This window comes from Coregonus clupeaformis, chromosome 5 (genome assembly GCF_020615455.1).
Source record: "Coregonus clupeaformis isolate EN_2021a chromosome 5, ASM2061545v1, whole genome shotgun sequence".
Lineage (NCBI taxonomy): Eukaryota > Metazoa > Chordata > Actinopteri > Salmoniformes > Salmonidae > Coregonus > Coregonus clupeaformis.
This window is the reverse complement of record NC_059196.1, coordinates 34,562,836-34,584,502: the sequence shown is the minus strand read 5'-3', so window position 1 is coordinate 34,584,502 and position 21,667 is coordinate 34,562,836. Positions and strand designations below refer to the sequence as shown.

General features: G+C 43.1%; 1 protein-coding gene across 4 annotated transcripts in view; it reads right to left on the bottom strand.

Moving 5' to 3' along the window:
• Window positions 1-21,667, bottom strand: part of LOC121566912 (protocadherin Fat 3) — a 329,631-nt gene that overhangs the window by 153,109 nt on the left and 154,855 nt on the right. The window lies entirely within an intron of this gene.

The window sequence follows — 21,667 nt, the reverse complement described above, 5'->3', positions numbered from 1 at the left end:
GGAAAAAACTCAACTCGTTGTGTTTGGAGGACAAAGAATGCTGAGTTGCATCCAAAGAACACCATACCTACTGTGAAGCATGGGGGTGGAAACATCATGCTTTGGGGCTGTTTTTCTGCAAAGGGACCAGGACGACTGATCCGTGTAAAGGAAAGAATGAATGGGGCCATGTATCGTGAGATTTTGAGTGAAAACCTCCTTCCATCAGCAAGGGCATTGAAGATGAAACGTGGCTGGGTCTTTCAGCATGACAATGATCCCAAACACACCGCCCGGGCAATGAAGGAGTGGCTTCGTAAGAAGCATTTCAAGGTCCTGGAGTGGCCTAGCCAGTCTCCAGATGTCAACCCCATAGAAAATCTTTGGAGGGAGTTGAAAGTCCGTGTTGCCCAGCGACAGCCCCAAAACATCACTGCTCTAGAGGAGATCTGCATGGAGGAATGGGCCAAAATACCAGCAACAGTGTGTGAAAACCTTGTGAAGACTTACAGAAAACGTTTGACCTGTGTCATTGCCAACAAAGGGTATATAACAAAGTATTGAGAAACTTTTGTTATTGACCAAATACTTATTTTCCACCATAATTTGCAAATAAATTCATAAAAAATCCTACAATGTGATTTTCTGGATTTTTTTTCCTCATTTTGTCTGTCATAGTTGACGTGTACCTATGATGAAAATTACAGGCCTCTCTCATCTTTTTAAGTGCGAGAACTTGCACAATTGGTGGCTGACTAAATACTTTTTTCCCCCACTGTGCTTCCCTCAGATTACACAGACCCACAAAACAAATCCAATCTGGATAAACTCCCATATCTACACAGTGTGCAATCACATCAGCAAGTTTTGTGACCTGTTGCCACAAGAAAAGGGCAACCAGTGAAGAACAAACACCATTGTAAATACAACCTATATGTATGTTTATTTATTTCCCTTTTTGTACTTTAACTATTTGCACATCATTACAACACTGTATATAGACATAATATGACACTTGAAATGTCTTGATTCTTTTGGAACTTTAATGGGTAATGTTTACTGTTCACTTTTTTATTGTTTATTTCACTTTTGTTTATTATCTATTTCACTTGCTTTGGCAATGTAAACATATGTTTCCCATGCCAATAAAGCCCCTTAAATTGAATTGAAATTGAATTGAGAGCGAGAGAGAGAGCGAGAGAGAGAGAGAGAGGGAAGGAAGGAAGGAAGGAAGGAAGGAAGGAAGGAAGGAAGGAAGGAAGGAAGGAAGGAAGGAAGGAAGGAAGGAAGGAAGGAAGGAAGGAGAGAGTGAGAGGGCCTGAGTGAATCAGGTCAATACACATGGGTGATTTGGCGTGTGTGTTTGTGTCTTCATACATGCATGTGTGCTGTGGGTGGATGAACAACACGCAATGTGTGTGTGTGCAAAAGCAGGGCTAAGTTGAGCCGTTTCACCTGCCAGTGAGTGCCGTGGCACAGGGCGGCTCTATGCATAATACTTCAAACACAATAAAGCTCCCAGTAACAAGCATGTCAAGCTGCTATCAAAGCCCTGAGAGCTGCACACTAAATATATCAATACTGTTTACCGTTTCTCCCTCTCTCACACAATCTCTTTCCCTCCTTTCCCTCTCTCTCTTTCTCTGTCTCCTCTCTCTGTCATGTTCTCTCTTCTCCCCTATCTGTCTCTTTCCCCCATTCCTGCCTTCCTCTCTGTCTTACCCCCTCCATCGCTCTCATTTTCTCTCTCACACTCTCTCCCTCAGCCACTTCTCTCTCTCTCTCTCTCTCTCTCTCTCTCTCTCTCTCTCTCGCTCTCTCTCTCTCTCTCTGAGTGAGTTGACCTTTTGCTGATAGTGTTTAATTGGTATCCCCTGTCTCCACCTCTCTCTCCCTCTGACAGACACAGTCCTACTCACTGTGGGAAGTGAGGGACATGACAGGTTGTCCTTACGTTCTCACCAGATTGCAGAGGGGTTTTGACACACTTGTCACACCCTGAGATTCCATAAATGTGGTTAGAAATGACTCTGTCTGATTTTTATTTAATTTTTTAAACTGTAACACTACAGGTTCTGGGGGCGGTGTAGTCACTCAAAGTGCAACTGCGATAAGTCGAGTGGTCCCTTTCCACACAGCTGACCCTATTGCCTAACTGACATTGCTTATAGCTCAATTATTCATCTAGCCTCATCTACACTGAACAAAAATATAAAGATTTTACTGAGTTTCAGTTCATATAAGGATATCAGTCAATTGAAATAAATTAATTAGGCCCTAATCTATGGATTTCACATGACTGGGAATACAGATATGCATGTGTTTCTAGAGTATGTGGACAACTACAAATATCTAGGTGTCTGGTTAGACTGTAAACTCTCCTTCCAGACTCACATTAAGAATCTCCAATCCAAAGTTAAATCTAGAATCGGTTTCCTATTTCGCAACAAAGCCTCCTTCACTCATGCTGCCAAACATGCCCTCGTAAAACTGACTATCCTACCGATCCTTGACTTCGGCGATGTCATTTACAAAATAGCCTCCAACACTCTACTCAGCAAATTGGATGTTGTCTATCACAGTGCCATCCGTTTTGTCTCCAAAGCCCCATATAATACCCACCACTGTGACCTGTACGCTCTTGTTGGCTGGTCCTCACTACATATTCGTCGCCAAACCCACTGGCTCCAGGCCATCTATAAATCACTGCTAGGCAAATCCCCGCCTTATCTTAGCTCATTGGTCACCATAGCAACACCCACCCGTAGTCTGCGCTCCAGCGGGTATATCTCACTGGTCATCCCCAAAGCCAACACCTCCTTTGGCCGCAATTCCTTCCAGTTCTCTGCTGCCAATGACTGGAACAAATTGCAAAAATCTCTGAAGCTGGAGACACTTATCTCCCTCACTAACTTTAAGCATCAGTTGTCAGAGCACCTTACCGATCACTGCACCTGTACACAGCCCATCTGAAATTAGCCCGCCCAACTACCTCATCCCTATATTGTTATTTATTTTGCTCATTTGTACCCCAGTATCTCTATTTGCACATCATCTCTTGCACATCTATCATTCCAGTGTTAATACTAATTGTAATTATTTTGCACTATAGCCTATTTTATTGCCTTACCTCCATAACTTGCTAAATTTGCACACTGTATATTATATGTATTTCTGTTGTATTTTTGACTTTGTTTTGTTTTACCCCATATGTAACTCTGTGTTGTTGTTTTTATCGCACTGCTTTGCTTTATCTTGGCCAGGTCGCAGTTGTAAATGAGAACTTGTTCTCAACTGGTTTACCTGGTTAAATAAAGGTGAAATAAAAAAATAAAAAATAAAAAAAGTGTTTGTCACAGATACCTTAAAAAAAGTAGGGGCATGGATCAGAAAACCAGTCAGTATCTGGTGTGACCACCATTTGCCTCATGCAGCACGACACATCATCTTCGCATAGAGTTGATCAGGCTGTTGATTGTGGAATGTGGAATGTTGTCCCACTCCTCTTCAATGGCTGTGTGAAGTTGCTGGATATTGGCGGAAACTGGAACACGCTGTCGTATACGTCGATCCAGAGCATCCCAAAAACATGCTCAATAGGTGACATGTATGGTCAGTATGCAGGCCATGGAAGAACTGGGACATTTTCAGCTTCCAGGAAGTGTGTACAGATTCTTGTGACATGGGGCCGTGCATTATCTTGCTGAAACATGAGGTGATGGTGGCGGATGAACGGCACGACAATGGGCCTCAGGATCCCGTCACGGTATCTCTGTGTATTCAAATTGCCATCGATAATTGTGTTCGTTGTCCGTAGGTTATGCCAGCACATACCAAAACCCCACCTCCACCATGGGGCACTCTGTTCACAACGTTGACATCAGCAAACCATTCGCCCACACAACGCCATACACGCTGTCTGCCATCTGCCCGGTACAGTGTGCCAGTGGCCATCGAAGGTGAGCATTTGCCCATTGAGGTCGTTTACTACGCCAATCTGCAGTCAGGTGAAGACCCTGGTGAGGACGACGAGCACGCAGATGAGCTTCCCTGAGACGGTTTCTGACAGTTTGTGTAGAAATTATTCAGTTGTGCAAACCCACAGTTTCATCAGCTGTCCGGGTGGCTGGTCTCAGACAATCTCGCAGATGAAGAAGCCGGCTGTAGAGGTCCTGGGCTGGCGTGGTTATTTGTGGTCTGAGGTTGTGAGGCCGGTTGGACGTAATGTCAAATTCTCTAAAAAACAACGTTGGAGGCGGCTTATGGTAGAGACAGGAACATTCAATTATCTGGCGACAGCTCTGGTGAACATTCCTGCAGTTAGCATGCCAATTGCATGCTCCCTCAAAACTTGAGACATCTAGTAATAGTAATATGCCATTTAGCAGACGCTTTTATCCAAAGCGACTTACAGTCATGCGTGCATACATTTTTTTTTTGTGTATGGGTGGTCCCGGGGTTCGAACCCACTACCTTGGCGTTACAAGCGCCGTGCTCTACCAGCTGAGCTACAGAGGACCACATCTGTTGTATTGTGTTGCGTGACAAAACTACACATTTTAGAGTGAGTGACCTTTTATTGTCCCCAGCACAAGGTGCACCTGTGTAATGATCATGCTGTTTAATCAGCTTCTTCATATTTTTGTTTAGTATAGATTACAGATTAGGCTAAATGGTGGCAACATCGCTGGTGGAATATTGTTGGAAAATTGGTGGCATTAACAGCACTTTGCACTGACCTGGCATATACAGTGGGGGAAAAAAGTATTTAGTCAGCCACCAATTGTGCAAGTTCTCCCACTTAAAAAGATGAGAGAGGCCTGTAATTTTCATCATAGGTACACGTCAATTATGACAGACAAAATGAGGAAAAAAATCCAGAAAATCACATTGTAGGATTTTTTATGAATTTATTTGCAAATTATGGTGGAAAATAAGTATTTGGTCAATAACAAAAGTTTCTCAATACTTTGTTATATACCCTTTGTTGGCAATGACACAGGTCAAACGTTTTCTGTAAGTCTTCACAAGGTTTTCACACACTGTTGCTGGTATTTTGGCCCATTCCTCCATGCATATCTCCTCTAGAGCAGTGATGTTTTGGGGCTGTCGCTGGGCAACACAGACTTTCAACTCCCTCCAAAGATTTTCTATGGGGTTGAGATTTGGAGACTGGCTAGGCCACTCCAGGACCTTGAAATGCTTCTTACGAAGCCACTCCTTCGTTGCCCGGGCGGTGTGTTTGGGATCATTGTCATGCTGAAAGACCCAGCCACGTTTCATCTTCAATGCCCTTGCTGATGGAAGGAGGTTTTCACTCAAAATCTCACGATACATGGCCCCATTCATTCTTTCCTTTACACGGATCAGTCGTCCTGGTCCCTTTGCAGAAAAACAGCCCCAAAGCATGATGTTTCCACCCCCATGCTTCACAGTAGGTATGGTGTTCTTTGGATGCAACTCAGCATTCTTTGTCCTCCAAACACAACGAGTTGAGTTTTTACCAAAAAGTTCTATTTTGGTTTCATCTGACCATATGACATTCTCCCAATACTCTTCTGGATCATCCAAATGCACTCTAGCAAACTTCAGACGGGCCTGGACATGTACTGGCTTAAGCAGGGGGACACGTCTTGCACGGCAGGATTTGAGTCCCTGGCGGCGTAGTGTGTTACTGATGGTAGGCTTTGTTACTTTGGTCCCAGCTCTCTGCAGGTCATTCACTAGGTCCCCCAGTGTGGTTCTGGGATTTTTGCTCACCGTTCTTGTGATCATTTTGACCCCACGGGGTGAGATCTTGTGTGGAGCCCCAGATCGAGGGAGATTATCAGTGGTCTTGTATGTCTTCCATTTCCTAATAATTGCTCCCACAGTTGATTTCTTCAAACCAAGCTGCTTACCTATTGCAGATTCAGTCTTCCCAGCCTGGTGCAGGTCTACAATTTTGTTTCTGGTGTCCTTTGACAGCTCTTTGGTCTTGGCCATAGTGGAGTTTGGAGTGTGACTATTTGAGGTTGTGGACAGGTGTCTTTTATACTGATAACAAGTTCAAACAGGCGCCATTAATACAGGTAACGAGTGGAGGACAGAGGAGCCTCTTAAAGAAGAAGTTACAGGTCTGTAAGAGCCAGAAATCTTGCTTGTTTGTAGGTGACCAAATACTTATTTTCCACCATAATTTGCAAATAAATTCATTAAAAATCCTACAATGTAATTTTCTGGAAAAAAAAATCTCAATTTGTCTGTCATAGTTGACGTGTACCTATGATGAAAATTACAGGCCTCTCTCATCTTTTTAAGTGGGAGAACTTCCACAATTGGTGGCTGACTAAATACTTTTTTCCCCCACTGTATGCATTGGTGGAATATTGGCATATTGGTTGGTCTAAAGGGGTGATTATCAGAGGTGGGACCAAGTCAGTATTATTCGAGTCACAAGCAAGTCTCAAGTCACAAGGTCCAAGTCTCAAGTCGAGTCCCAAGTATAATGAGTCTCGAGTCATGTCCAAGTCGTGCATTCTAAGAGCAAGTCAAGTCAAGTCGAGCTTTTCCAAGTCAAGTCTAAAGTCCAGTTAAAAAAAATCTATACATGCAATGACTTTTTCAACTACAAATCGAGACCATGGGACTATAAGGTTCTATCTGACATTTTTGTCAAAAATTAGTTAGTTAGTCACATATAATAGATCTTTAGATGGTTCTTCATATGTCTGTAAAGTTATATTTTAGAAAAAGTACATTTTAAGTGAAAAAATTGTACAACTAGAAAGTTCTATCTGCATTAACCCATTTGATCTTGGCGTTATAAGGTTCTATCTGCAATCCAATCACAAGCCTGAACAAATAAAGACGGCCCAATCAGAACACATGTCCCATCTCCCTCTAAGTATGGTCTAGGCTAGTCTAGCCACCAATAATGGCACGCAAGCAAGTGTCAGATAGCTGGCTGAACCCAGATTGACATTTCAGAGCCATAAGGTTCTATCTGCTATTGCACCCCCCCTTAAGAAAACGAATGTACAAATGTCTCAGGATTTTGAAACTCTGTACTTTAGGTACCTTTTAAGGTAAGTACCTTAATGGTTTATGAAAAAATGATTCACTACAAAACAGTTCTGAGATCTGGGATGTGAAAACTGATGCTCAGTATCTTAGAACTATCCTTAGTGCAGATAGAACTGTGTAGTCCCAAGGTCACATAATCTCTGTCTATTTATTGTGGCTACCAGACAGCCCTTTTCAATATTTTGTCTACAACACATTTTGATTATGTAATAATACATTTTAACGACTGTCACGACTTCCTCCAAAGCTGCCACCTCTCCTTGTTCGGGCAGGCTTCAGCGTTCGTTGTCACCGGCCTTCTAGCCACTGCTGCTCCTCATCTCGTCATTCCATTTGTTTTGTCTTGTTTATTACACACACCTGGTTCATGTCCCCTCATCCATCAGTACCTGTATAAGTGTTCCCTCTGCCCCCTTGTCTTTGTGTGTGATTGTTTATTGTTATTGTGGAGGATAGCTAAGCTCGGTGGAGCTCCGTGTATTTTGTATTCGCTGGGATATTTCCCCGTGTGCCTTGTATTTTCCAGTGCGCCTGTTTTGACATACTAAAAGACCAGTAGGCCTATGCTAGCAATTGTTGCTTGATGCCCCATTGCTGGTGAGCATGCAAAGTAAACAGTTAATATTCTTGATCACCAAACTATTTTTGGAGCTGCATATTTATTTATGGCAATCCTCTCTCCCTACAATTTGATGTTTGTGCTGCACCGATTCTAGAGCTGTACAGCAAATCAGCAATCTGTTCGCTAGCTCAGTTGTTCTGAAACTTAATGACCAGCGACCCCTAAAAATAAGTGGTTCAAAGCTTGCGACCCCCGCGCACGCACATGCACACGCGCAAAGGGCATGACATTTCTGAAAGCAAGATACAGAAATAAACTGCGTTTTACACCTTAATTCTGACCTGAAAGTCATTCATGTTAACAGTCAATATCAACTAGGGATATCATGTCACATTTTAACTTCTCTGGAGTCCAGAGCAAGCAGGATCATATGGGCTACCTGTATACAGCGGGGTTGCAGGATCAGACGGAAAGCATGATCTGTCTGTAGCCTTTTTCTTCCTCACAAATATCATAATTCATTTGCCAGAATCTGTTACATCTTCATCCCATAAGTATTGAAGGAAGTGCGATGTTACAGCTATCTTTAGACATATAGCCAGTACCACCACTGAGGTACAGTATAGAATAATAACCCACCCAAACTAGGCCTATCTGAAATTATCAATGAAACCACCAGCCTATTTTTCTGGCAAAGATGAGTCCGTAGCTGATTGCTAAACTGAATGTTATATGGATAATATTAAGGTAAGTAGGCTTCTCTGTATTTGTCAAGCAAAACCTGAGAAAATGATGTGTGTGTGTGTGTGTGTGTGCGTGCGTACGTGCATACGTTTATGTGTGTGTCCTTTTTCTGCAGGAACTAAAGCTCAATATCTGAGGCCTCTCCTACTCTCTTCTTTTCCTAGTTACTGACATATAACAAACACACACACACACACATGTGCACAATCACACACACACACACACACACACACACACACACACACACGTGCACAAACACACACACACGTGCACATACACACACACACGTGCACATACACACACACACACACTTCTAAAGCTAGATAATCTCTGTCTGAGAGATGATAGAATATCTATTCAACTCATGAATGCTCCAGATATTTCAATACAATGATACAGTATATATCACCACCAATGCATTGTGGGTGGGTACAGTGATAACATCAAGGTCACCTTCAGCAGTAAACTGCCATGCTAAGTTTATCTCCTGGTGTTGCATTGCCTAACCATTACAGTTTTTTACGATTGCTTACACACTAAAATGAAACTTTTCCCACAATTAGCAAAACCTTACACTCAAGGAGCAAAACACAAGGCTAGATTTGCACAACTGTAAGCACATTGTCAGCTTCACACTATTTGCAAAACATTACACACAGTGATTTGCAAAACACTAAACACACTTGTATACATCAGACACAGAAGTATATCATGATGTCACTTCCTTGCAATTCCAAAGCACTGACTGTCAAATTACCACACCTATGAGCCAATCTGTTAAACACAGCCAACAGGTGCACAAACACATGATTGCTAAATTGTAGACACACCAATCAGGTTTAAGCACTATAAAAATGCAGCAGGTAGGTTCACCTGCCTTCAACAAAAATGGAAGGAGTCAGAAGAAGAGTGAGGGTGAGAGGAGGAGTACGAAGGAGGTAGAGGAAGAGGCAGAGGCCGAGCCAGAGGTCGAGGAAGACCTGAAGCAGGAGGAGAACGTGCACAAAGAAGAAGAGGACCAAACTTATCAAATGACATTCGTGCAACACTAGTGGACCATGTTGTGAACCACGGATTGACGCTGAGGGAGGCTGGACTGAGAGTTCAGCCAAATCTTAGCAGATATACAGTGTCATCTGTCATAAGGACTTTTCGACAGGAAAACAGGTAAAAGAAGATGTCTACAGTTACAGTAATCAGCCGCTTATTGTATGCACCATATCAGCACTTGTGATATCCCTTCCTGTGACATTGTACAGTATGTTACATGTATTATTCTCTACATAGGTTTGAGGGTCGGGAACGACAAGGAGGAAGGGGGCCCATATTCACGCAAGAACAAGAGAGAGAGATAATACAGTTTTTTTGGATTGCTTACACACTAAAATTAAAAGTAGTACACTATTAGCAAAACCTTACACTCAAGAAGCAAAACATCAGCCCATATTTGCACAACTATAAGCACATTGTCAACCTTACACTTGTTGCAAAACTCTACACACAGTGATTTGCAAAACACTAAACACACTTAACATACATTACACACAAAAATCTATCATGAAGTCACGTCCTTGCAATACCAAAGCACTGACTGTCAAATTACCACACCGTCCAACCAATTGGTTCAACACAGTCATCAGGTGTGCAAACACTCGTTTGCTTAATTGTAGACACACCAATCAGGTGTATAAGCACTATAAAAAGCAGCAGGTGAGTTCATCGGTCTTCAAGCACAATGGAAAGAGTCAGAGAAAGAGTAAGACGAGGAGGAGGAGGAGGAGGAGGACGACGAGGAGAACGAGGAGAACGAGGAGGACGAGGAGGACGAGGAGGACGAGGAGGACGAGGAGAACGAGGAGGAGGACGAGGAGAACGAGGAGAACGAGGAGGACGAGGAGGACGAGGAGAACGAGGAGGAGGAGAACGAGGAGGACGAGGAGGAGAACGAGGAGGAGGAGGAGGAGGAGGAAGGGGAGGAAGAGGAAGAGGAAGAGGAAGACAAGAAGGTGCTCAAAGAGGACCGAATCTGACAAATGAGATCCGCGCAACACTGGTTGACCACATTGTCAACCACGGCCTGGCGCTGAGGGAGGCTGGACTGCGAGTACAGCCAAATCTAAGCTCGATATACAGTGGCAAGTGTGATGAGAACATTTCGACTGGAAAATAGGTATTGTAAAAATATCATCATATCAAAAACATCTGCACGGTTTCAGTAACTGCTTACAGTACTATATTCTATGCACTATCAGCACTTCTGTTACCTTTTCCTGTGAAATTACTGTACTATTGTATACTGTTTTTTTTTCTACATAGGATTGAGGGTCAGGGACGACAAGGGGGAAGGCCTCCTATGTTCACAGAACAGCAAGAGAGGGAGATAGTAAACATGGTTTTGGCCAACAATACTATAACACTCAAGCAGCTCCAAGCTAACATTGTCAATAACCACGCCATTTTCAACGATATCCATCAGGTCTCAACATCAACACTGGCACGCATCCTAAAAAAAAACATATTCAAATGAAGCAAATTTATCGAGTGCCTTTCGAGCGCAATTCCGAAAGGGTGAAACGACTGCGGCATGATTATGCAGAGGTATGTATTCACTTTAGCAGTGTGATCTTGCATACTGTCTCATAATCTTTTACTGTACTGTAATATGTATACTAGATCTACACTGAACTACACAATTTTGCCTGACACTGTTTTTCAGAGAGTTTTACGAATGGATGGAGAGGAGATCCAGCATGAGTTCATTTACGTAGATGAGGCTGGGTTCAACCTGACGAGAACACGAAGGAGGGGAAGAAACATCATTGGCCACAGGGCTATAGTCAATGTCCCAGGGCAACGTGGGGGTAATATAACACTCTGTGCAGCCATTACACAGAATGGGGTCCTCCACCGCCATGCCCATATGGGCCCCTTACAACACAGCACTCATACTTACATTCTTGGACCAATTGCACAACATAACAGCAGCAAATCAAATCGATCATATGCAATACATTGTTGTCTGGGACAATGTGTCTTTCCACCGCTCTGCTCTGGTTCAGAACTGGTTTCAGCAACATCCACATTTCACCGTCCTATATCTTCCACCATACTCTCCATTCCTCAACCCTATAGAAGAGTTTTTCTCGGCATGGCGGTGGAAGGTATATGATCTCCGTCTCCAGGCTGAGGTACCCCTCATCCAAGCCATGGAGGAGGCCTGTGACCAGATGGAGGTAGCAGCAATGCAAGGATGGATTCGTCATTCAAGACGTTTCTTTCCAAGGTGTCTTGCTAATGACAACATTGCCTGCGATGTTGATGAAATTCTCTGGCCAGATCCAGCTAGGCGAAGAGACAATGTCTAGTTATTTATTTTAATTTTTTTAAACTTACAATACGTAAAGTGACGTTTGGTTACAGTATTATGAATCTCCATGTCAACATTTTGGGCGTGTTGAGAAATAAATGAGTTTCTTCAGTCTGCAACATTGGTCTTGTGTAGTGTTTGGTGAATTTACATTATATTTGTACTTTGTTGAGAGTAGCCTACTCTAATCATAGGGAAGTAGAAGTGCTAAAAGTGTTTTAGGTTTATCACAGCAGAGTGTAACTCGTGCAAACAGAGTATAGTAATGTGAAACGTGTGTGTTTCATATGGTAACAAAGTGTGGTTTTTAAAAAGAAGTGTATAGTTTTTACAAGAGTGTTTAATTTTGCAAAGGATCTGTAGTGTTTTGCTAATTGGGTGTGTGGTTGTGCTAATTGTGTGTAGTGTTTTGAAAACACGGGCCCTGTTTTGAAAATCGTGCTTAAGCAATCAAAAAAAACTGTAAACATGGTTTTGGCCAATAATGTTATCAGGCTCAGAGAACTACAAGCCAACATTATCGGTGACCATGCCATTTTCAATAATGTCCATCAGGTCTCTCAGTCAACACTGGCACGCATCCTGAAAAGACATCAGGTTCAAATGAAACAACTTTATCGAGTGCCTTTTGAGCGGAATTCAGAGAGGGTCAAATTACTTTTTTACATTGACTGTATACTAGACCTATCCTGAACTACACAATCTTGTCTTTCACTGTATTTTAGAGAGTTTTGCAGATGGATGCTGAGGAAATCCTGCATGAATTCATATATATTGATGAGGCAGGGTTCAACCTCACAAAAGCAAGAAGGAGAGGCAGAAATATCATTGGCCACAGGGCTATAATCAATGTCCCAGGGCAACGTGGGGGTAACATCACCCTTTGCGCTGCCATTTCACAGCATGGGGTTCTCCTCCATCATGCCAAAATGGGCCCTTACAACACACCTCACATTCTCACATTTTTGGACCGATTGCCCCACATCGTCACAGCAGGTAATGAAATGCACCAGATGCAATACACTGTCATCTGGGACAATGTGTCATTCCACCGCTCTGCTTTGGTCCAGAACTGGTTTCAACACCATCCACAGTTGACAGTACTATACCTTCCACCATACTCTCCGTTTCTAAACCCTATCGAATAGTTTTTCTCTGCATGGCGGTGGAAGGTTTACGATCTCCAGCCCCAGGCTCAGGTACCCCTCATTCAGGCCATGGAGGACGCCTGTGACCAAGTCGACGCCGCAGGATGGATTCGACATTCAAGACGGTTCTTCCCGCGTTGTCTTGCTAATGAGGATATTGCTTGTGATGTTGATGAAATTCTCTGGCCAGATCCAGCTAGGCGAAGAGATAATGGATAGTATGTTTACTGTAGTATTTTCTGTACAATATTGTCAGTTTTTTTCAGATTATTTTTTATGTTTGATGTTATTTACTGTAATTGTAACCTGTACTGGATACAGTATTTTACGTTTGTCTGTTGTTTGCTGAGCTAACAGTATTATGCACACTACTGTAGTAGCATGAAAACTGGGACATGTTTTGTTGTGATTCTCCATGTTGACATGTTGACTGATTTGGGTATATGGAGAGAAATAAATGATATTTTCCTCAGTCTGCAGCATTGGTCTTGTGTAGTGTTTGTATAGTTGCACATTCTCTGTGTACTTCATTTACAGTACTCTAATCACTGAGAATTAGACTTGCTAAAAGTGTTTTAGGTTAGCAACAGCAGTGTGTAACTGGTTCAAAAAGATTGAAGTAATATGAAATGTGTGTGTTTCGTATGGTAACAAAATATTGTTTTTATGAAGTCATGTAAAGTTTTGACAAAAGTGTTCCATTTTGCAAATGATCTGAAGTGTTGTGCTACTTTGGTGTAGGGTTGTGCTAATTGTGTGTAGTGTTTTGACAAACTGGGCCCTGTTTTCAAAATTGTGCTTAAACAATTGAAAAAAACTGTAACAAAGGGGCTAGCTAAATGATAGGTGAGTTCTGTGGCTCTGGCCTCGCAATCAGCTATGAGACTATTGCAACTCTGTGGGTGTAACATTTATTGACAATTTTGATACCTTCTGGATACAAAGCTCATATTATAAGGAGGATGTGATCCACCCAAATCATTTAGGTTCCTGGATCCTTTCACAGCATTATAAGGCTGCGTTGAGACAATGTCTTATCAATGACCCAAGTCCAGCTCATTTAATCCCTACCATTGTGTTGCTGAGTTGTCATAATGATTCAGCATATGTACATTATCCTAGGGGCGTTGGAAGACACAATGTAAATAACCTAATTTATGTCCCTCTTACTGCCAGGAATGCCTCTGCTGTAGCTACAGCTATTGGATGCAGTACTCATATTTTTCTTATTTTTTTTGTCATTTAGCGGACGCTCTTATCCAGAGCGACTTACAGGAGCAATTAGGGTTAAGTGCCTTGCTTAAGGGCACATCGACAGATTTTTCACCTAGTCGGCTCGGGGATTAAAACCAGCGACCTCTCGGTTACTGGCACAACGCTGTTACCCACTAAGCTACCTGCTATGCCTATGAACCAGAGTAATACTGTTAGCCCTGAGGTGGTGTGCCCTAAGAGGAAGTCCACCGTGTGCAGCTCACCCTGCACTAATACAAATAACCTGAGTATGTCTACCTCTGCTAAGCTTCCCAGTAAAGCAAGAAAAATAATCAAGCGTCCCAGAAAAGTGTTAAAAATAGCCCACGTTAACATATTTAGCTTAAGAAACAAGGTTCATGAAATCAATAATTTGCTATTAACAGATGACATTCATATTCTGACAATCTCTGAAACTCACTTAGATAATACCTTTGATGATACAGTGGTAGCAATACAAGGTTATAACATTTACAGAAAAGACAGAAATGCCAATGGGGGCGGTGTTGCGGTCTATACTCAGAACCACATTCCTGTAAAGCTTAGAGAGGATCTCATGTTACAGTTTTTTTTGATTGCTTACACACTAAAATTTAAAGTAGTACACTATTAGCAAAACCTTACACTCAAGAAGCAAAACATCAGCCCATATTTGCACAACTATAAGCACATTGTCAACCTTACACTTGTTGCAAAACTCTACACACAGTGATTTGCAAAACACTAAACACACTTAACATACATTACACACAAAAATCTATCATGAAGTCACGTCCTTGCAATACCAAAGCACTGACTGTCAAATTACCACACCGTCCAACCAATTGGTTCAACACAGTCATCAGGTGTGCAAACACTCGTTTGCTTAATTGTAGACACACCAATCAGGTGTATAAGCACTATAAAAAGCAGCAGGTGAGTTCATCGGTCTTCAAGCACAATGGAAAGAGTCAGAGAAAGAGTAAGACGAGGAGGAGGAGGAGGAGGACGACGAGGAGAACGAGGAGGAGGACGAGGAGAACGAGGAGAACGAGGAGGACGAGGAGGACGAGGAGAACGAGGAGGAGGACGAGGAGAATGAGGAGAACGAGGAGGACGAGGAGGACGAGGAGAACGAGGAGGACGAGGAGGACGAGGAGGAGAACGAGGAGGAGGAGGAAGAGGAGGGGGAGGAAGAGGAAGAGGAAGAGGAAGACAAGAAGGTGCTCAAAGAGGACCGAATCTGACAAATGAGATCCGCGCAACACTGGTTGACCACATTGTCAACCACGGCCTGACGCTGAGGGAGGCTGGACTGCGAGTACAGCCAAATCTAAGCCGATATACAGTGGCAAGTGTGATGAGAACATTTCGACTGGAAAATAGGTATTGTAAAAAAATCATCATATCAAAAACATCTGCACGGTTTCAGTAACTGCTTACAGTACTATATTCTATGCACTATCAGCACTTCTGTTACCTTTTCCTGTGAAATTACTGTACTATTGTATACTGTTTTTTTCTACATAGGATTGAGGGTCAGGGACGACAAGGGGGGAAGGCCTCCTATGTTCACAGAACAGCAAGAGAGGGAGATAGTAAACATGGTTTTGGCCAACAATGCTATAACACTCAAGCAGCTCCAAGCTAACATTGTCAATAACCACGCCATTTTCAACGATATCCATCAGGTCTCAACATCAACACTGGCACGCATCCTAAAAAAAAACCATATTCAAATGAAGCAAATTTATCGAGTGCCTTTCGAGCGCAATTCGAAAGGGTGAAACGATCTGCGGCATGATTATGCAGAGGTATGTATTCACTTTAGCAGTGTGATCTTGCATACTGTCTCATAATCTTTTACTGTACTGTAATATGTATACTAGATCTACACTGAACTACACAATTTTGCCTGACACTGTTTTTCAGAGAGTTTTACGAATGGATGGAGAGGAGATCCAGCATGAGTTCATTTACGTAGATGAGGCTGGGTTCAACCTGACGAGAACACGAAGGAGGGGAAGAAACATCATTGGCCACAGGGCTATAGTCAATGTCCCAGGGCAACGTGGGGGTAATATAACACTCTGTGCAGCCATTACACAGAATGGGGTCCTCCACCGCCATGCCCATATGGGCCCTTACAACACAGCACTCATACTTACATTCTTGGACCAATTGCACAACATAACAGCAGCAAATCAAATCGATCATATGCAATACATTGTTGTCTGGGACAATGTGTCTTTCCACCGCTCTGCTCTGGTTCAGAACTGGTTTCAGCAACATCCACATTTCACCGTCCTATATCTTCCACCATACTCTCCATTCCCTCAACCCTATAGAAGAGTTTTTCTCGGCATGGCGGTGGAAGGTATATGATCTCCGTCTCCAGGCTGAGGTACCCCTCATCCAAGCCATGGAGGAGGCCTGTGACCAGATGGAGGTAGCAGCAATGCAAGGATGGATTCGACATTCAAGACGTTTCTTTCCAAGGTGTCTTGCTAATGACAACATTGCCTGTGATGTTGATGAAATTCTCTGGCCAGATCCAGCTAGGCGAAGAGACAATGTCTAGTTATTATTATTTTTTTTTTTTTGAACTTACAATACGTAAAGTGACGTTTGGTTACAGTATTATGAATCTCCATGTCAACATTTTGGGCGTGTTGAGAAATAAATGAGTTTCTTCAGTCTGCAACATTGGTCTTGTGTAGTGTTTGGTGAATTTACATTATATTTGTACTTTGTTGAGAGTAGCCTACTCTAATCATAGGGAAGTAGAAGTGCTAAAAGTGTTTTAGGTTTATCACAGCAGAGTGTAACTCGTGCAAACAGAGTATAGTAATGTGAAACGTGTGTGTTTCATATGGTAACAAAGTGTGGTTTTTAAAAAGAAGTGTATAGTTTTTACAAGAGTGTTTAATTTTGCAAAGGATCTGTAGTGTTTTGCTAATTGGGTGTGTGGTTGTGCTAATTGTGTGTAGTGTTTTGAAAACACGGGCCCTGTTTTGAAAATCGTGCTTAAGCAATCAAAAAAAACTGTAAATACTGTTGAAGAAATATGGCTACAGGTTCACCTGCCTCACCTAAAGCCCATTCTGGTGGGAAGCTGCTATAGACCACCAAGTGCTAACAGTCAGTATCTGGATAACATGTGTGAAATGCTTGATAATATACAGTATGTGATATCAATAGAGAGGTATACTTTCTGGGTGATTTAAATATTGACTGGCTTTCATCAGGCTGCCAACTCAAGAGAAAGCTTCAAACTGTAACTAGTGCCTGCAACCTGGTTCAGGTTATCAATCAACCTACCAGGGTAGTTACAAACAGTACAGGAATGAAATCTTCAACATGTATTGATCATACCTTTACTAATGCTGCAGAAATGTGTTTGAAAGCATTATCCAAAATCCATCGGCTGTAGTGATCACAATATAGTAGCCATATCTAGGAAAACCAAAGTTCCAAAGACTGGGCCTAATATAGTGTATAAGAGGTCATACAAGAAGTTCTGTAGTGATTCCTATGTTGTTGATGTGAAGAATATTTGTTGGTCTGTGGTGTGTAATGACGAGCAACCAGACGCTGCACTTCACACATTTATGAAATTGCTTATCCCAGTTACTAATAAGCATGCACCCATTAAGAAAATGAAAATGACTGTAAAAACTGTTAAATCCCTGTGGATTGATGAGGAATTTAAAAATGGTATGGTTGAGAGGGATGAGGCAAAAGAGATGGCAAATAGGTCTGGCTGTACAACCGATTGGCAAACGTACTGCAAATTGAGAAATCATGTGACTAAACTGAAGAAAAATAAGAAAAAACTACACTATGAACCAAAGATAAATGACATAAAGAACGATAGTAAAAAGCTTTGGAGCACCATAAATGAAATGTTGGGCAAAAAGGCAAACTCCACTCCATCATTCATTGAATCAGATGGCTCATTCATCACAAAACCCACTGATTTTTCCAACTACTTTAATAATGTTTTAATTGGCAAGATTAGCAAACTTAGGCATGACATGGCAGCAACAAACACTGACACAACACATCCAAGTATATCTGACCAAATTATGAAAGACAAGCATTGTAATTTTGAATTCCGTAAAGTAAGTGTGGAAGAGGTGAAAAAAGTATTATTGTCGATCAACACTGACAAGCCACCGGGGTCTGACAACCTGGATGGAAAATTACTGAGGATAATAGCAAACGATATTGCCACTCCTATTTGCCATATCTTCAATTTAAGCCTACTAGAAAGTGTGTGCCCTCAGGGCTGGAGGGAAGCAAAAGTTATTCCCCTACCTAAGAATAGTAAAGCCCCCTTTGAAACAGAGAAGGAGAGAGGTACATCAGAATCAAGAACGAGAAAAACAACTATATTGAAGGAGAAGGAGAGTATAAGGAGGGAGTGAGGGAGAAGGACTAACATTCAATGAAATAAAAGAGGGAGGGAGAAGGTGAGAGGGAGGGAGACATTGAGAGGGAGGGAGGCAGACAGTGAGAGGTAGGGAGGGAGGGAGGAAGACGGTGAGCGGGAGTGAGGGAGACAGTATGAGGGAGGAAGAGAGTGAGAGAGAGAGAGTGAGGGTGGGAGGGAGGGAGGAAGACAGTGAGAGAGAGGGAGGGAGAGAGACAGTAGGAGGGAGGGAGGGAGAAACAAAATAGAGAAAGAGAAAGGTGTAGCCTAAGAATCAAATCATATAAGAGAGGGAAGAGAGGGAGGAGAGGGTGTGGTCAGGGTTAGAAGAGAGGGAAGAGAGGGTGTGGTTAGGGTTAGAAGATAGGTATAGAGGGTGTGGTTAGGGTTAGAAGAGAGGGAAGAGGGGGTGTGGTTAGGGTTAGAAGAGAGGGAAGAGAGGGTGTGGTTAGAATTAGAAGAGAGGGAAGAGGGGGTGTGGTTAGGGTTAGAAGAGAGGGAAGAGAGGGTGTGGTCAGGGTTAGAAGAGAGGGAAGAGAGGGTGTGGTCAGGGTTAGAAGAGAGGGAAAAGAGGGTGTGGTTAGGGTTAGAAGAGAGGGAAAAGAGGGTGTGGTTAGGGTTAGAAGAGAGGGAAGAGAGGGTGTGGTTAGAATTAGAAGAGAGGGAAGAGGGGGTGTGGTTAGGGTTAGAAGAGAGGGAAGAGAGGGTGTGGTTAGGGTTAGAAGAGAGGGAAGAGAGGGTGTGGTCAGGGTTAGAAGAGAGGGAAAAGAGGGTGTGGTTAGGGTTAGAAGAGAGGGAAAAGAGGGTGTGGTTAGGGTTAGAAGAGAGGGAAGAGAGGGTGTGGTTAGAATTAGAAGAGAGGGAAGAGGGGGTGTGGTTAGGGTTAGAAGAGAGGGAAGAGAGGGTGTGGTCAGGGTTAGAAGAAAGGGAAGAGAGGGTGTGGTTAGGGTTAGAAGAGAGGGAAAAGAGGGTGTGGTTAGGGTTAGAAGAGAGGGAAGAGGGGGTGTGGTCAGGGTTAGAAGAGAGGGAAGAGAGGGTGTGGTTAGGGTTAGAAGAGAGGGAAGAGAGGGTGTGGTCAGGGTTAGAAGAGAGGGAAAAGAGGGTGTGGTTAGGGTTAGAAGAGAGGGAAGAGAGGGTGTGGTTACGGTTACAAGAGAGGAAATAGAGGGTGTGGTTAGGGTTAGGATTAGAAGAGAGGGAAAAGGGTGTGTGGTTAGGTTTAGAAGAGAGGGTGTAGTTGGGGTTAGACAAGAGGGTGAAGTTAGGGTTAGAAGAGAAGGTGATTAGGGTTAGAAGAGAGGGTGTGGTTAGGGTTAGAAGAGAGGGTGTGGTTAGGGTTAGATAAGAGAGGGTGTGGTTAGGGTTAGAAGAGAGGGTGTGGTTAGGGTTAGAAGAGAAGGTGTGGTCAGCGTTAGAAGAGAGGGTGTGGCAGAGTGAGAAAGGATATGGTGTAATGTGTATACACAGACGCTCTGCAATCAATCTAGACGTATAAAACTGTAAGCAAAGGATTCTTCCCTAAATGACAGATAAATATAGCTGGCTCCAATTAGCAATTAGTAGAATATGTGTGATGAATATTGCCAGTCTCTCTCTCCATCCCTCTCTATCTCTTTTCTTTTCAACCACCCACTCACTTTCTCTTCATCCTCTCTCTCCACTCCCCTCTCTATATATCTTTAGCATGTGTGTGTGTGTTCGTGTTTGTGTATGTCCCAGTGGATTTGTGTGTGTTTGCGTGTGTGTGTTCCTGTGGATGTGCGCGTGTGTGTCCCAGTGGATGTGTGTGTGTGTGTCCCAGTGGATGTGTGTGTGTGTGTGTGTGTGTGTGTGTCCCAGTGGATTTGTGTGTGTGTGTGTATCCCAGTGGATGTGTGTGTGTGTGTCCCAGTGGATGTGTGTGTGTGTGTGTGTGTGTGTGTGTGTGTGTGTGTGTGTGTGTGTGTCCCAGTGGATTTGTGTGTGTGTGTGTATCCCAGTGGATGTGTGTGTGTGTGTGTGTCCCAGTGGATGTGTGTGTGTGTCCCCCAGTGGATGTGTGTGTGTGTGTGTGTGTGTGTGTGTGTGTGTGTGTGTGTGTGTGTGTGTGTGTGTGTGTGTGTGTGTTCCAGTGGATGTGTGTGTGTGTGTGTCAGTGGATGTGTGTGTGTGTGTGTTCCAGTGGATGTGTGTGTCCCAGTGGATGTTCCTGGTTCTCAGATGTGCTGCTGATGTCTCTCTGAGGCTGTCTGTTTCATCCTGTCAGGTCTCTATATTGGGAGCTGCTGCCTCTTGGCTACACACATCTGATTAGCCAAACGCTACAACACACACACACACACACACACACCACGGTTTCTGTTAAAAATCGCTATTAGACTCCCATTCGCCATTCAATGATGCAGATGCATTACCATAATCTAAAAGTGATTTCTGTCATTATGAGCACCGTGGGTGGACGCCCTAATGGGTTATGCACACAATGGGTATGTGTTCGGTAAATTTATCAAATGGCCGGTAAATTTAAATCTACCCGGTCATGTTGTCAAGGATCACATTTTCCTAACACCAACTCTGAGACACACACACACACACACACAAATCTGATCAGCTATGTGTGTGAATATTCAGTTTACCAGAACTTCTCTCAGCAACATAAAAGACAGACAGACAGGCCAGACAAGATGGACAGACAGGACAGACAGACGGACAGACAAGACGGATAGACAGGACAGACAGACGGACAGACAGGACAGACAGGCGGACAGACAGGACAGACAGACACACAAAGAGCAGACACATTCATATTCACATAAACACACTTCAAGGATACACCAGCCCCCAGCCAAGGACATGTCCTGCAGGGCCAGCCAACATCAGCAGAGCCCTATTTAACCAGATGAGACACCCAGACAGCCAGACAAACAGACAGACACACACACACACACACACACACACACACACACACACACACACACACACACACACACACACACACACACACACACACACACACACACACACACACACACACACACACACACATACACAGACACATAGACACTCACTAACCAGACACACCTCACACACTACTACACACACTACATACAAACCCATCACCATTGATGGTGGTATAGATGGTGAAGAAGCAACTG